General features: G+C 50.8%; 1 protein-coding gene across 3 annotated transcripts in view; it reads left to right on the forward strand.

Moving 5' to 3' along the window:
- Positions 1-13,233, forward strand: part of LOC147668909 (uncharacterized) — a 275,754-nt gene that overhangs the window by 120,026 nt on the left and 142,495 nt on the right. The gene's annotated exons all lie outside the window — the stretch shown is intronic.

Raw genomic sequence — 13,233 nt, forward strand, 5'->3', positions numbered from 1 at the left:
TGAGACTCTGGCAAAATCCAATAGGCCCTCATTCCGGGTTATTGAAGATGGGATGTTTTTCCCCCAGAAAATCTTACTGGTAACTCATTGACATTTTCAATGCACACTTATGCGTGGCGATGTGGGGAAGCGCCATGTACCTCCCTCAAGGATTTTAAAATCGTAAAAGTTTTACTACACCTACAGGTCTAGTAACTTTAATAATCTACGCGACCTAACTGTAATGTACTTGAACCGCAAACTGGTCTAAAATTATGTGATCCTAGGCAAATATTTTGTGTTATCGAGCTGCCTTTTTCTTTATTATCACATAAATTCACTATTTCTGCTGTACATAAAAACACTTTATTTACCAGACTAAATGTTTGCTCCCTGTACAACAAGAATCAAGCCCATACATAGGGTACACACAATTCCTGGCTTGCCTCTTAGTTCACTAATAGCATTGGTATCTGGGCTTGAGCAGTAATAATTCCCAGTTCATGTTTAAAAACTCACATTTCATAAATGTTACCAAAGCATGATGTGCTAGTGCATTGTCATTTACAAATCGCATATTTTCCATCGTAATGGCCACAAAACGTTCCTACTGACATGTAGTTTTACTGATATTAGCACATCAACACATTTTGGAAATTGGGTTTCAGCAAAAATATTTAAAATTTGGAAATCACTAAGTCAAGTGTTCTAATTTGTTTTGATCCTATAAAAGATTTTTTTTACCACAGAATTACAAAACTGTGTCTTCATAACTAGTGAAATATATTTGACATCTTACAGCCTTTATTTCACCATGCTTTTGCACAATTCAATTTTTACACAGTTCACTTTACAAAATCCTCTAAATTAAGTCACAGAAAGAAAAATAAATGTAATTAGATAAGCTGACTTTTGACCCCTGTCTCTAAAAAAACAGCAAATGTGACAAGAAAACAAGATTTAATGGCATATTTTTTGGTCTTACACTTTGTGGGCAATAAAGATGCTTTTGAATCTTGTTATCTTGTCACATTTGCTCTCTTCAGAGACAGAGGTCAAAGGTCAGTTTGTCTTCCCTGAAGTTAGAGGATTTGAAACTTGCCAGAAAGGGTGATTAGTCCCTAAAAATTGCTCGTCCTAAGTAATTTTTGCTAGACAATGCCAGTGGGTGAGTGGATTTTTCGAGCCCTGTACCTTCTATGTGAGAATGGTGTTAATGCTATTGCATAGGTCACTTCCTCTAGGTAGACTTGTATAGGACGATATGGTGATGCATCATGTATTGTCCCTTTCCTCTAAGTGAGAATGGTGTTAATGCTATCGAATAGGTCACTTCCTCTAGGTAGACTTGTATAGGACGATGTGGGGATGCATCATGTATTGTCCCTTCCCTCTATGTGAGAATGGTGTTAATGCTACTGCATGGATTACTTCTCGGTTGACTTGCGCGTGACGATGCATCATGTTCCGCCCCTCCCCTCTATGTGAGAGTGGTGTTAATGATACTGTGAGAAGCTGGGATTCTGATGCAGTACCCTCCTCCCCCCCTCATCCCACCCCCCCCACACACACACACACTTTCTGCCAGACTACTGATGCACTTTTGACTTGATGTGACATGGGTCCCTGCCAGTCAGGTTCCCAGGGCCTGTGCTCTTTCCCCTAAAACTGCACCCAAACCCAACTGGCATCTCTGGCCACAGGTCAGCCCCTGGTAAATGATACCACATGTACCCAGGGCACTTTGACCAGGGAAGAACTCTAAGGGCTGTAGCACGTATTGCGCCGCCCTTAGAGGCCCTGTACCTTTATACACACACACTGCCATTGCAGGCTGCATATTTTGGTGCTAAACAAAGTGAAGAGTGGACATGGCAGCCATCCCTGTGAAACATGTCGACCTTTTGACCTGTCACATTGGCACATTATAACCTCACGTGACACACTAACCTGTTGGTTTTTTATTATACCAAGGACACCACATTATTAAAAATATCCCAGTTTGGATGCCCTTAGGTATTTTTAACTCCCTAGCACGCACCTTTCTATTCAAAAGAAACACTCCCATTTTACAAACTGAGCCCTCACACCTGCATGCACCATACGGCGTTTTCTCTTTAAAAGATCTCCGCCAAAGAGACCCTTCGGGGGCCCGTCGGACATTGCAGCGCCGGTCTGACGAGGAGCAAAAAAAGCCCGATGATGAAGCATGACATCCTTCGGGGTGTGTGAGGGCGAAAGAGAGGCAAGATTTGATCTTCCCCTTCGGGAGTGTATCCTTGAGACCGGGGAACAGTATCTACCTCTTTTCACTCTTCTCCTTCCGACTTTTCTCTACCCTTTACTCTCTTTCTTTCTGTATCTATACAGTGGGTGACATTCACGCACCCTCTGGTCATGGAACTGTGTCCATTTTTGATATAACGAGCCATCCCTGTGTGCCATGCCTACAACCCACAGCCCTTGCATAGACCAGTCACCATCTAGCTGGGTGCCCTATACCAGTGGTGAGGGAACAGGCGCATGAGCCCTGTACCCCAACAGTGCCTAAGCCCATTCTAGGACATTGTAAGTGCAGTGCTGCCATTAAGATTATATGGTGCTTGAAGTTTGTCATTACGAACTCAACAGCACCGTAATAGCTACACTGAAAACTGAGAAGTTTGGTATGAAACATCTCCGCACATCAAACCCACACTGATGCCAGTGTGGTATTTTTTTTTAAAACATATTTTATTGGATGTTTTAGCCATTATACAGTCTAAAACTTTATCACATCAGCCATATCCGTCAAACATGTCCTATGTTAACACCTACCTCCCCCCTAAAGTGATGCCAGTGTGGTATTTAATGAAAAATGCACTCAGAGGGCATCTTAGAGATGCCACCTGAAAAGCGACTATCCTCTGGTGGGTTCCCTGACTGGTAGACACCAGCCTGACACCACGAGACATGTTTCTGGACCCCTGGGGTTGGAGCCTTCACTCCCCGAACCCAGAAACAAAGCCTTTCCTGGGTGGAGGTGGTCACCCCTCCCCCAGGCCAGGAAGAACCATCTGTGGCAGGGGAGATTCAAAGGCCTGGTAGCCTTTGTAATGCGACCCCAGCTCTCCTGCTATCAGGAGCAGGCCCCTGTCCTGTTTCCGCTCCTTTTCGTTGGGAAGACAGACAGAAGGCAGACAGTTGCCAGCCCAGACTGTGTGCCCACCTCTGCCAACCCCATCCCTCAGGTGGGGGAGGAGAGGTGAAGCCCACTTTGCAGTGCTTGCCATCTCGCAGATGGCAGGCACTCCCTAATCCGGATTAGGGATTGTGCTCACTCCCCCACATGGAGTGAGCAAACCAGGGGTGTATTCACCCTCAGGTCTGTAGCTGCATAGACCAGTCACCATCTAGCTGGGTGCCCTATACCAGTGGTGAGGGAACAGGCGCATGAGCCCTGTACCCCAACAGTGCCTAAGCCCATTCTAGGACATTGTAAGTGCAGTGCTGCCATTAAGATTATATGGTGCTTGAAGTTTGTCATTACGAACTCAACAGCACCGTAATAGCTACACTGAAAACTGAGAAGTTTGGTATGAAACATCTCCGCACATCAAACCCACACTGATGCCAGTGTGGTATTTTTTTTTAAAACATATTTTATTGGATGTTTTAGCCATTATACAGTCTAAAACTTTATCACATCAGCCATATCCGTCAAACATGTCCTATGTTAACACCTACCTCCCCCCTAAAGTGATGCCAGTGTGGTATTTAATGAAAAATGCACTCAGAGGGCATCTTAGAGATGCCACCTGAAAAGCGACTATCCTCTGGTGGGTTCCCTGACTGGTAGACACCAGCCTGACACCACGAGACATGTTTCTGGACCCCTGGGGTTGGAGCCTTCACTCCCCGAACCCAGAAACAAAGCCTTTCCTGGGTGGAGGTGGTCACCCCTCCCCCAGGCCAGGAAGAACCATCTGTGGCAGGGGAGATTCAAAGGCCTGGTAGCCTTTGTAATGCGACCCCAGCTCTCCTGCTATCAGGAGCAGGCCCCTGTCCTGTTTCCGCTCCTTTTCGTTGGGAAGACAGACAGAAGGCAGACAGTTGCCAGCCCAGACTGTGTGCCCACCTCTGCCAACCCCATCCCTCAGGTGGGGGAGGAGAGGTGAAGCCCACTTTGCAGTGCTTGCCATCTCGCAGATGGCAGGCACTCCCTAATCCGGATTAGGGATTGTGCTCACTCCCCCACATGGAGTGAGCAAACCAGGGGTGTATTCACCCTCAGGTCTGTAGCTCATTGGCTACTGACCTCGGGACCCCTAAAACGCCCCTTAAATACAGTATTTAGGGGCAGCCCTGAACCAAGAACTCCGAATCCCGCAACCTCAGAAGAACAAGCCTTTACAATGCAATTGGTCTCGCCTTCGCAAAAGTTAGAGCTATTGGCATTGTAAATGACAAACATTTTATTTATGTGTTGGTTTTGAAAACAGATAAATAAATGGCAATGTCATTTACAATACCAATAGCTTAATCTCTCGCAAATGCGAGACCTATTGCATTTGGAATGTAATAGGTCTCGTATTTACGCGAGTTTGAGCTATTGACATCGCAAATAACAATGCGTTTTACTTATGTTTCAAAAACCAAAACCTAAGTAAAAGGTCTCTCTCACACTGCTGTCTCTCTCACACTGCTGTCTCTCTCACACTGCTGTCTCTCTCACACTGCTGTCTCTCTCACACTGCTGTCTCTCTCACACTGCTGTCTCTCTCACACTGCTGTCTCTCTCACACTGTTGTCTCTCACACATTGCTGCCGCTCTCGCACACCATGCTCTCCCTAGAACACTCACACTGCTGTCTCTCTCACACTGCTGTCTCTCTCACACTGCTGTCTCACTCACACTGCTGTCTCACTCACACTGCTGTCTCTCACACTGCTGTCTCTCTCACACTGCTGTCTCTCTCACACTGCTGTCTCTCTCACACTGCTGTCTCTCTCACACTGCTGTCTCCCTCACACTGCTGTCTCTCTCACACTGCTGTCTCTCTCACACACTGCTGTCTCTCTCACACACTGCTGTCTCTCTCTCACACTGCTGTCTCTCTCACACACTGCTGTCTCTCTCACACACTGCTGTCTCTCTCACACACTGCTGTCTCTCTCACACACTGCTGTCTCTCTCACACACTGCTGTCTCTCTCACACACTGCTGTCTCTCTCACACACTGCTGTCTCTCTCACACACTGCTGTCTCTCTCACACACTGCTGTCTCTCATACACACTGCTGTCTCTCATACACACTGCTGTCTCTCATACACACTGCTGTCTCTCATACAAACTGCTGTCTCTCGCACTGCAGGTGTGGGTTGTGGGATGTGGGTTTCCAGCTCATATCTGGAGGGTGGGCACTGCTGCGTTTCATGGGTATTTGTTTTTTACATACTCCCCAGGGCATTAGTGGTAGCTTCAGAAGCTTTTGTTTTGGGGAAGGGATGTTGGGGGTCAGATCTCAGCCCAAAGCCCCGACTCCTCTTAATGACCTTGTGCCCTCATGCCTCGTAAACGCAATTGGCTTATGATGTTGTTCCTTCATAGACACATTCCCTATAAGATCCTGCCCCCAAATCCCCTCCCCATTGTGAAGTTGGCATGCCTGGGCAGTCATTTTGTGGCAGTCAATGAATCACTGAAAACATGCAGCGTACAATTCATTCATTTTCTAGTCCGCTGCAGGCAGAAAGCGGATCATGCAAAAACTGAGATTTTGCACCTGATTCACATTTGTCCACACAAACTGACACACGCGCACACACACACACACCACACCACACCACACCACACCACACCACACCACACCCCACACACACACACAGAGCCCCACAGACACACAGAGCCCCACACACACCCAGAGCCCCACACACACAGAGCCACACACACACACACACACACACACACACACACAGCCGTCATTCCAACTTGCCATCTACGCGCTAGGAATGGTATTTGCATGTACTTCCTTTCAACTGTGCCCATTTGACCTCATTGACGCCTTCTCACGAGACCGGCAAGTAACAATAAAATACTGAATATAAAACCGTAACATAATATGTTCACCCGGTCTCCTAATTAAAGTTTTAGAGGCGTACCAAATCCACCCTATACCTACACCCAGTCTCAAGGGGTGAGAGGAAATGACCCGAGGGGCCCAGACTCACCGCAGCAGCCACAGCCTCTTGACCAGGAAGCACGACGCAACGCGGAAAAAGGCTGATCTGTTGATATCTGCCATTAACAATTCGGTCACCAAAGCATATTGCTTCGTGACCGTCCAGCGTGCCCCTGGCAGCGCCCGAACACCTCCCTCTCACACACCAGCGCGCCTACAATATAGAGGATGAGAGGCTCCACTCTCGCAAGGGGAGCACAATCACCGCCCTGGAGGGAAGGGCGCGCAGGGGGCCCAGACCAGGCCCTGATTCACACCACAAACCGCCTGGAACAATCGGTCCAAAAGGGGATGAGTCAGGGGCAGGCTGCCCACAACCTGTGCCTGCGAAACTTAACTCAGTGAAACTGGTAAGCTCTCCCTAACTCCCACCCTGCTCCACCCGTAATGCCCCTTCCACTACTGTAGCAGAGCCGCCGCAGCACATATGCAATTCCATGGAAGAATTCACACATTGGAATTGACAGAACGTGACAAAGTTTTAATGCCAGTTAAGCTGGACATAGCTTAGGCTCCTCTGCAGAATCTGCTAGCGCCGTCACTGTGGGTGGGAAATGCGAGGCAACGGTGGTAAGAATGCAGGCTGGTAATTATCCGGTGCCCCAGGGGGTTACCCGGCTGACCACTCGTTCAGTGTCGGGTGCACCTCTGCATCTTGATGGCGGGGCGCACCGCAGGGGCGGTTCTCCAAGTAACTGGACCTTAGCCGCTTCGACTGCCAACGGTACGGAGGCTAGGCGACCCAGTCAAAGGTCCTCCGCACCTCTTGCCCTCGCGGGCCGGGCCCAGTAGCTGAGGAGTCAGAGCCGCACATGCTGTGTGCTTTAGAGCCCAGTACCGCCGGCAGGCTGCTGAATGGGGGCAGTGACATCGCGCCCCCCGCAAAAGCCACCCCCATAGTGCCAACGCTAAGGTGGGGGCTCACCAACGGGCCCGTGTCGGGCACACACACTAGAGGTGTGCAACAGGGTCTGTCTCCTTTGCAAATGGGACAGGTAAATTGCGAGGTCAGAGACTACCCTACGCAGCCATGCTGCTGGAAAAGGACGGCCACCCCAGAGTCTTCCTGGAGACACGACCACCACAGACCTTGTCCCCTACTACACGTGGCAGAGGCCTACGGATGCACCCCCCCTAACAAAAGGAAGTTGCCGTTAGTCATGTACACCCTCACTGGCTGACCCGGGGAGGGGTGCCGCGGCACTAGCCCCCCGGGAGCTGACCTCACGCCCCCCACTGTCGGGCTGCTGCTACGGGCAGTGCCAAGGGCCTCCCCTGTCCTCGTTGGAGGAAGGGGTGGCTGGTGAGGGGGGAACTCACTCACCGCACAAGAAGCAGTTCCCGGGGGAGACGTCCGAAACAGGGTGAGGGCCGAAGAGCATGTAGCATGCAGTTGACTACCTGTCACACAATGTTATGTTATGTTATGTTATGTTATGTTATCGATATTTGTTATGCGCACAGCTGCTCCAGCTAAGGAGCGTCCTGGCGCAGTGACAAGGTAGGACATAACATAACAGGAACAAGACGGAAAGCCTTTAAGATGACTGAATTAAAACAAGAAGGTTTTAATAGCTTTCCGGAAAAGCGTAAGGTCCACCATCAGGCGGATTTCAACCGGAAGAGAATTCCAAATGGTAGCAGCTTTGACTCTAAAAGAGCGTCCTCCCGCACGGCAAAGCCTGAATCTAGGGACCACAGCAAGAGCCTGGCCTTGAGAACGAAGGGTGCGCGTGGGTACATAAAAGGACAGAAAGCTGGACATAATTTGGGGGCCTATACCTTTCAGAATTTTAAAGGTCAAACAAAGAACCTTGAAATGGATTCGCCTCCTCACTGGAAGCCAGTGCAAGGAGCGAAGGACACTTGACACGGAACAAAATCTGGGCAGGCCAACAATCGCTCTGGCCGCAGCATTTTGTACCCGTTGTAAACAGGTGATTTCTGCCTGGTTAGCTCCAACCAGGAGAGAGCTGGCGTAATCCAGGCGAGAGATGACAGTAGCCTTGATTACCAGCTGCCTGGTTGGGGCATCAAAGTATTTGAGGACAGGTCTTAAACCTCTCAACAGGCTAAAACAGCACGCGGCTGTTTTCTTGGTGTGGCCAACGAAGGTAAGACCAGCATCCAGTCAGACTCCCAGGTTTTTCAGTTCAGACACCGGAGTCTGAGTTGGTCCCAGTTTCGGCGGCCACCATTGGTCACCCCATAATTCCACTCTCTTCCCGACAATCATAACCTCTGTCTTGGTGGCATTGAGCTGGAGACAGTTCCCCGTCAGCCAGCTGGCCACCTCCTTCAGTCCATTCTGAAACCTGGGGGCATCTTGCTCCGCATCCCCGCTGAGAGTAACCGCCAGCTGTGTGTCGTCGGCATATGAGACCAAGGTTAGACCCCACTGCCTGGCGACCTCAGCCAGCGGTCTCACGTACAGGTTGAATAACGTGGGACTCAGCGAGGATCCCTGCGGAACCCCCATGGCCAGTGGCTGAAAATTGGTCTTAAAAGGAGGGATGGCCACACAGAAGGAACGATTGTCGAGAAAGGAGCGGAACCACTGCAGAGCCTTGCCCCCAACGCCAATCTCCTCGAGCCGGTGCAAAAGGATATTATGAGAGACCGTGTCAAAGGCGGCGCTGAGGTCTAATAGTATCAGCGCCGCCGTCTGACCAACATCCAACACCGCTCGTAGATGTTCTACCATCACGAGGAGGGCGGTTTCCGTGCTGTGCCCAGCACGGAAGCCATTTTGTGTGGGGTCAAGGGCATTGGTCCGGGCGAGATGTTCTGCCAGGGCCAGGTTAACATGGGCCTCCGTTATCTTCGCCGGCCAGGGTAGCAGTGAGATGGGGCGGTAGCTTTCGGGCTTCGATGGGTCCAGGGTGGGCTTCTTGATAATTGGGGACACCACCGCCTGCTTCCATTTAGTTGGAACCACACCCGAATCCAAGAGAGGTTGACTAAGGAACATACAACAGAACGTCCCATAAAGGCCTGATCTCTAAAAAGAGCAGGTCTTACTGGATCCGAAGGAGAGCCAGATTTAACCTGCAAAGCAAGTTTGTCAAACCCCTCCGGAAGAAGTGGGGAAATGAAAGCGGGGTAGGGTGGCGTAGTGCCCCATTGGAAACTCCCAGGTCAATCCCTGTACTGGGGAAGGCCCGGTAAATAGCCTGGACCTTTCCCAGAAAGTAAGAGTCAAGGGATTCGCAATGGGCGGTGGATCCCACAACCACACAGGAAGTCCGCTTCGCCAGAAGATCTTTCACAGCCTTGAAGATTGTCTTTGACGGGTTTGAGCTATTGCGAATTTCAGCAGCATTAAATGCCGCACGGGCTCGACAAATTGCCCGATGGTAGGTCTTGACGAAAGCAACATATGCAGCTTTCAGATCAGCCTCATAAGTCTTCCGCCATGCTCTTTCCGCCCGCCTACAGGTTCCCTTCAAGGCACGTAAGACACTGTCGTACCAGGGGCTCGACTCTCTGGTGCTGATTTTACTCGATACAATGGGAATCAGAGAGTCCAGAGCCCTGGCGATCCAAGAGCAGAAATGGTCATAGCCCTCTTCCACGTCATTCAGTGGGCCCAGCGGTTCTACCGCTAGGAGGCGGTGAAAGTCTTCAAGCCTAAGTTTGTTCCAATGCCTCCTAGATACCCGTCTGACCGAAGAGGTGGAGAAGGTCACGGGTAAAGGACATTGGATGGTCACCAGAGAATTGTCTGTCCACGCTAACGGGGAGATGGATATAACTTCATTCTCAGCCAGATTGGTAAAGAAGGGGTCCAGGAAGTGTCCCCCTACATGGGTGGGCTGAGATACCAGCTGGGAGAGCTGAAAGGCCTCTAGATCAGCAGAGATGCTGCGTACCGTCGAGTTAGTAGGAGTATCGAAATGTAGGTTCAGATTACCCAGGATGGAATAGTTAGCACAACCTATAACTAGTGTGCTAACAGCATCGGGGAAGGAATTTCTGAACACCACATCTCTACCCGGCGGACGATAGACAACCATCCCAGAGAACGTTAACTGGGGGCTGACTGAAATCTTAAAGGAGGCGTTTTCACATCCGGCAATGTTAAGGCCGCTCCATACGCAGGTAAAACAGGACCTGACTATAAGGGCTATACCACCACCTCTTGATGATCTGTTTAGAGTGAACATAGAATACTCAGGGGGGCATGCTAGATTGGAAATAGCAACATCCGCATCCTGAAGCCAGGTTTCTGTGATGGCAAATACGTCGGGGGCTTCATCCTCGATTAGATCATAGATGTCTTGATGATGTTTAAATGTCGATCTAACATTCAGATTTAATACCCGCAAAAAGGGCGGCGAACCCTTAGTACGGGGGCAGCTAGCAAGCCCTTTCGGAGGATAGACCCCGGGAGGTCAAGCGCCCATCCGTTGCAACAGCAACGGTACGGACCGCAGAGCGGGTGAACAGGAGGGAGCCTACACCGATGAGTGGCCTGACCGATGGAGCATAAACTCTCTCTGGAGTATGTAAGCATCACGGCTCACGTGAAGATGTCTCGCCTGCCACAGTCCACCTACCCGCAGCGTCCCGCACGGCCTTAGCGCAGACGGGCAGGACTCTGGCACGACTCCGGCCACGCGAAGGCGCGCCCGCTACGCGATCCCGCTACGCTAGGGGAGGAGCATTAAGTAGGCGTTCCCTCGCTGGCGCATGCGCAGTGAAGCGCTGGCGGATGTAAAAGCCTCTACCCCACTCCAAGATGGCGGCCCACCCCCGGCACCGGACCCGCCAAGCGGCGGTGAAGGTCACAATTTACAGTGCAGGTAAGGGGAGGTAAAAACGAAGGGTCCCAGCAGACCTGAAAGAAAAGAAAATAATTTTTAAAAATACGCTAGTCAGCGAGCGCGCAGAACGCTCCTGGCAGCCGTGCGCTACCTTGTCAGGGGGAGGGAGACCAGGGACTCGCCTTAGGTAGGCGTTCCCTCGCTGGCGCATGCGCAGTGAAGCGCTGGCGGATGTAAACGCCTCTACCCCACTCCAAGATGGCGGCCCACCCCCGGCACCGGACCCGCCAAGCGGCGGTGAAGGTCACAATTTACAGTGCAGGTAAGGGGAGGTAAAAACGAAGGGTCCCAGCAGACCTGAAAGAAAAGAAAATAATTTTAAAAATACGCTAGTCAGCGAGCGCGCAGAACGCTCCTGGCAGCCGTGCGCTACCTTGTCAGGGGGAGGGAGACCAGGGACTCGCCAATAAAAAGTGCACCACTAGGAACGTATATTACTTGGAAACCAGACAGCTTTCTGTGACAACTACACTAGGTCTCCTTACCACCACTCGCGATTGAATCCCGAACTGCCACATTCCGGGTAACTTAATCCGGGAATTTAAGTAACCCCAACTGAACCCGTTTAGTACGTTTCCCAGAGCAGCATGTTTGTAGCGAACACAGTGATTTCTCTGGATCCAAAAGCTACCACATCCCCTCCAACGACCCTGGGCCAAACGGCAAATACTCAGAGCACCCCACCCCTTAATTTAAAAGCCCCTAATATCCCAGAGCAATCTGTGGTCCAGGAACACCCAACCATCTGTACCCGAGTCCAGGCTGTCTCCAGAACGCCACCATCTTTGCTACCGGTGCTGGAACTGAAGTATCTGCTTGTGCGATGGCAGACAGGCAGGGGGCATGGCGCGGCCAAGGGTAAAAGGAGAAAAGCTCTGCAATCAGCCTATTAGAGAGCACGCCGGTCGGCATGAACATAAACAAAATAACGTTTCCAAGAGCAGCCTAAGTTATAACGATCGCACTACAAATGTTGTGTTTCTAGGCATGACATGGCGGATCGGTTCGGTGTGCGGTTTGGCTACAGCTGGGTGTGCCAGCGGGGGCCTCCATCCACCGCTGACCAGGAGGGCGCCCATGCTTCTTGGTGTAAAGAGCTCCGACAGTGGGATGGATCAGGCACCAAGCGCCCCCGAGGAGAGAGCATCTTCAGAGGTGCCAAGCTGTTTGTTACAAGCGCTCGCCATGACGTTGTCATTTCCTCTTTTTCTGCCGCCCCACTTGGGCGGCCTGCTTTCCTTCTGGCGTAAAAGGTTTTTATTATCTTTATGGGGCCATGTGTTTAGCCCCATAAAGATAACAAACCTTTTACGCCAGCAGGAAGTCGGGGCAGTCCGTCCAAGTGGGACGGCAGAAAAAGAGAAAAGAGCACATCGCCATGACCTCTTTCCCAATGGCTGGCCAACGTTTAGCATAAACGGTGACGCCGGCCAATGGGAAATAGGGGCAGGGCTTAAAGCCCGCTAGAGAAAGCTCCTCAGATCATAAGTTCTCGCCAGCGAGACTGCGCATGTGCACAGTCTTACGCTAGGCTTCGACCTAAAAAGGATGAAGGAAGCCCAGCAGAGGGTACTGCAGAGAATAACTGATTTGCCCCCAGCCCTACTGGCTCACCAATCCCAACGAGGTCCACCAGCGCTCCAGAGTACGAGTCCACCGTGGAATGACCCCTTGTGGACTTGGGGAACGTGCGGACCGGAATAACAGGCGGGGAGGCCGAATATAGTGAGCTATGTCTCTGATTTTATTTCAACAGATGGATGGAAATACAAAGTCACTGTGCAGTTAGGGATGGTGGATTTGGTTGATGACCCGGTTCGATGATGAGGATCCTGGACCAGGTGTTGCTTCCCGCTTTCACCTTTCGTCTCCTCGGGATGGCGCTGGGGCTCCACGGAGGCTTGAAGAAAGGGAGAGAAGCGTAAGGGCTTTAGTCCGTGCAACACAGTCGGAATGCTGCCACCTACACCCGGGCGTGAGAGGGTATGAAAGAGGACGGTGAGGGAGGGACGGGAACGGGTTTTGGAAGAGGCAAGGAAGAGACGGGAAGGAAGAGAGGTGCCAGGTGCTGGGCAGTGATTGGGCTCTATACAGCGTGCGTGAAACAGGGGATATTAATATATATACAGTGACTCGGTGCTCGTGAATCCTATGATATTTACAGCTATCTATATACAACTCTATGTACAGGGGCACTGAGAAAGGGT

This window comes from Lissotriton vulgaris, unplaced genomic scaffold, assembly GCF_964263255.1.
Source record: "Lissotriton vulgaris unplaced genomic scaffold, aLisVul1.2 SCAFFOLD_907, whole genome shotgun sequence".
Lineage (NCBI taxonomy): Eukaryota > Metazoa > Chordata > Amphibia > Caudata > Salamandridae > Lissotriton > Lissotriton vulgaris.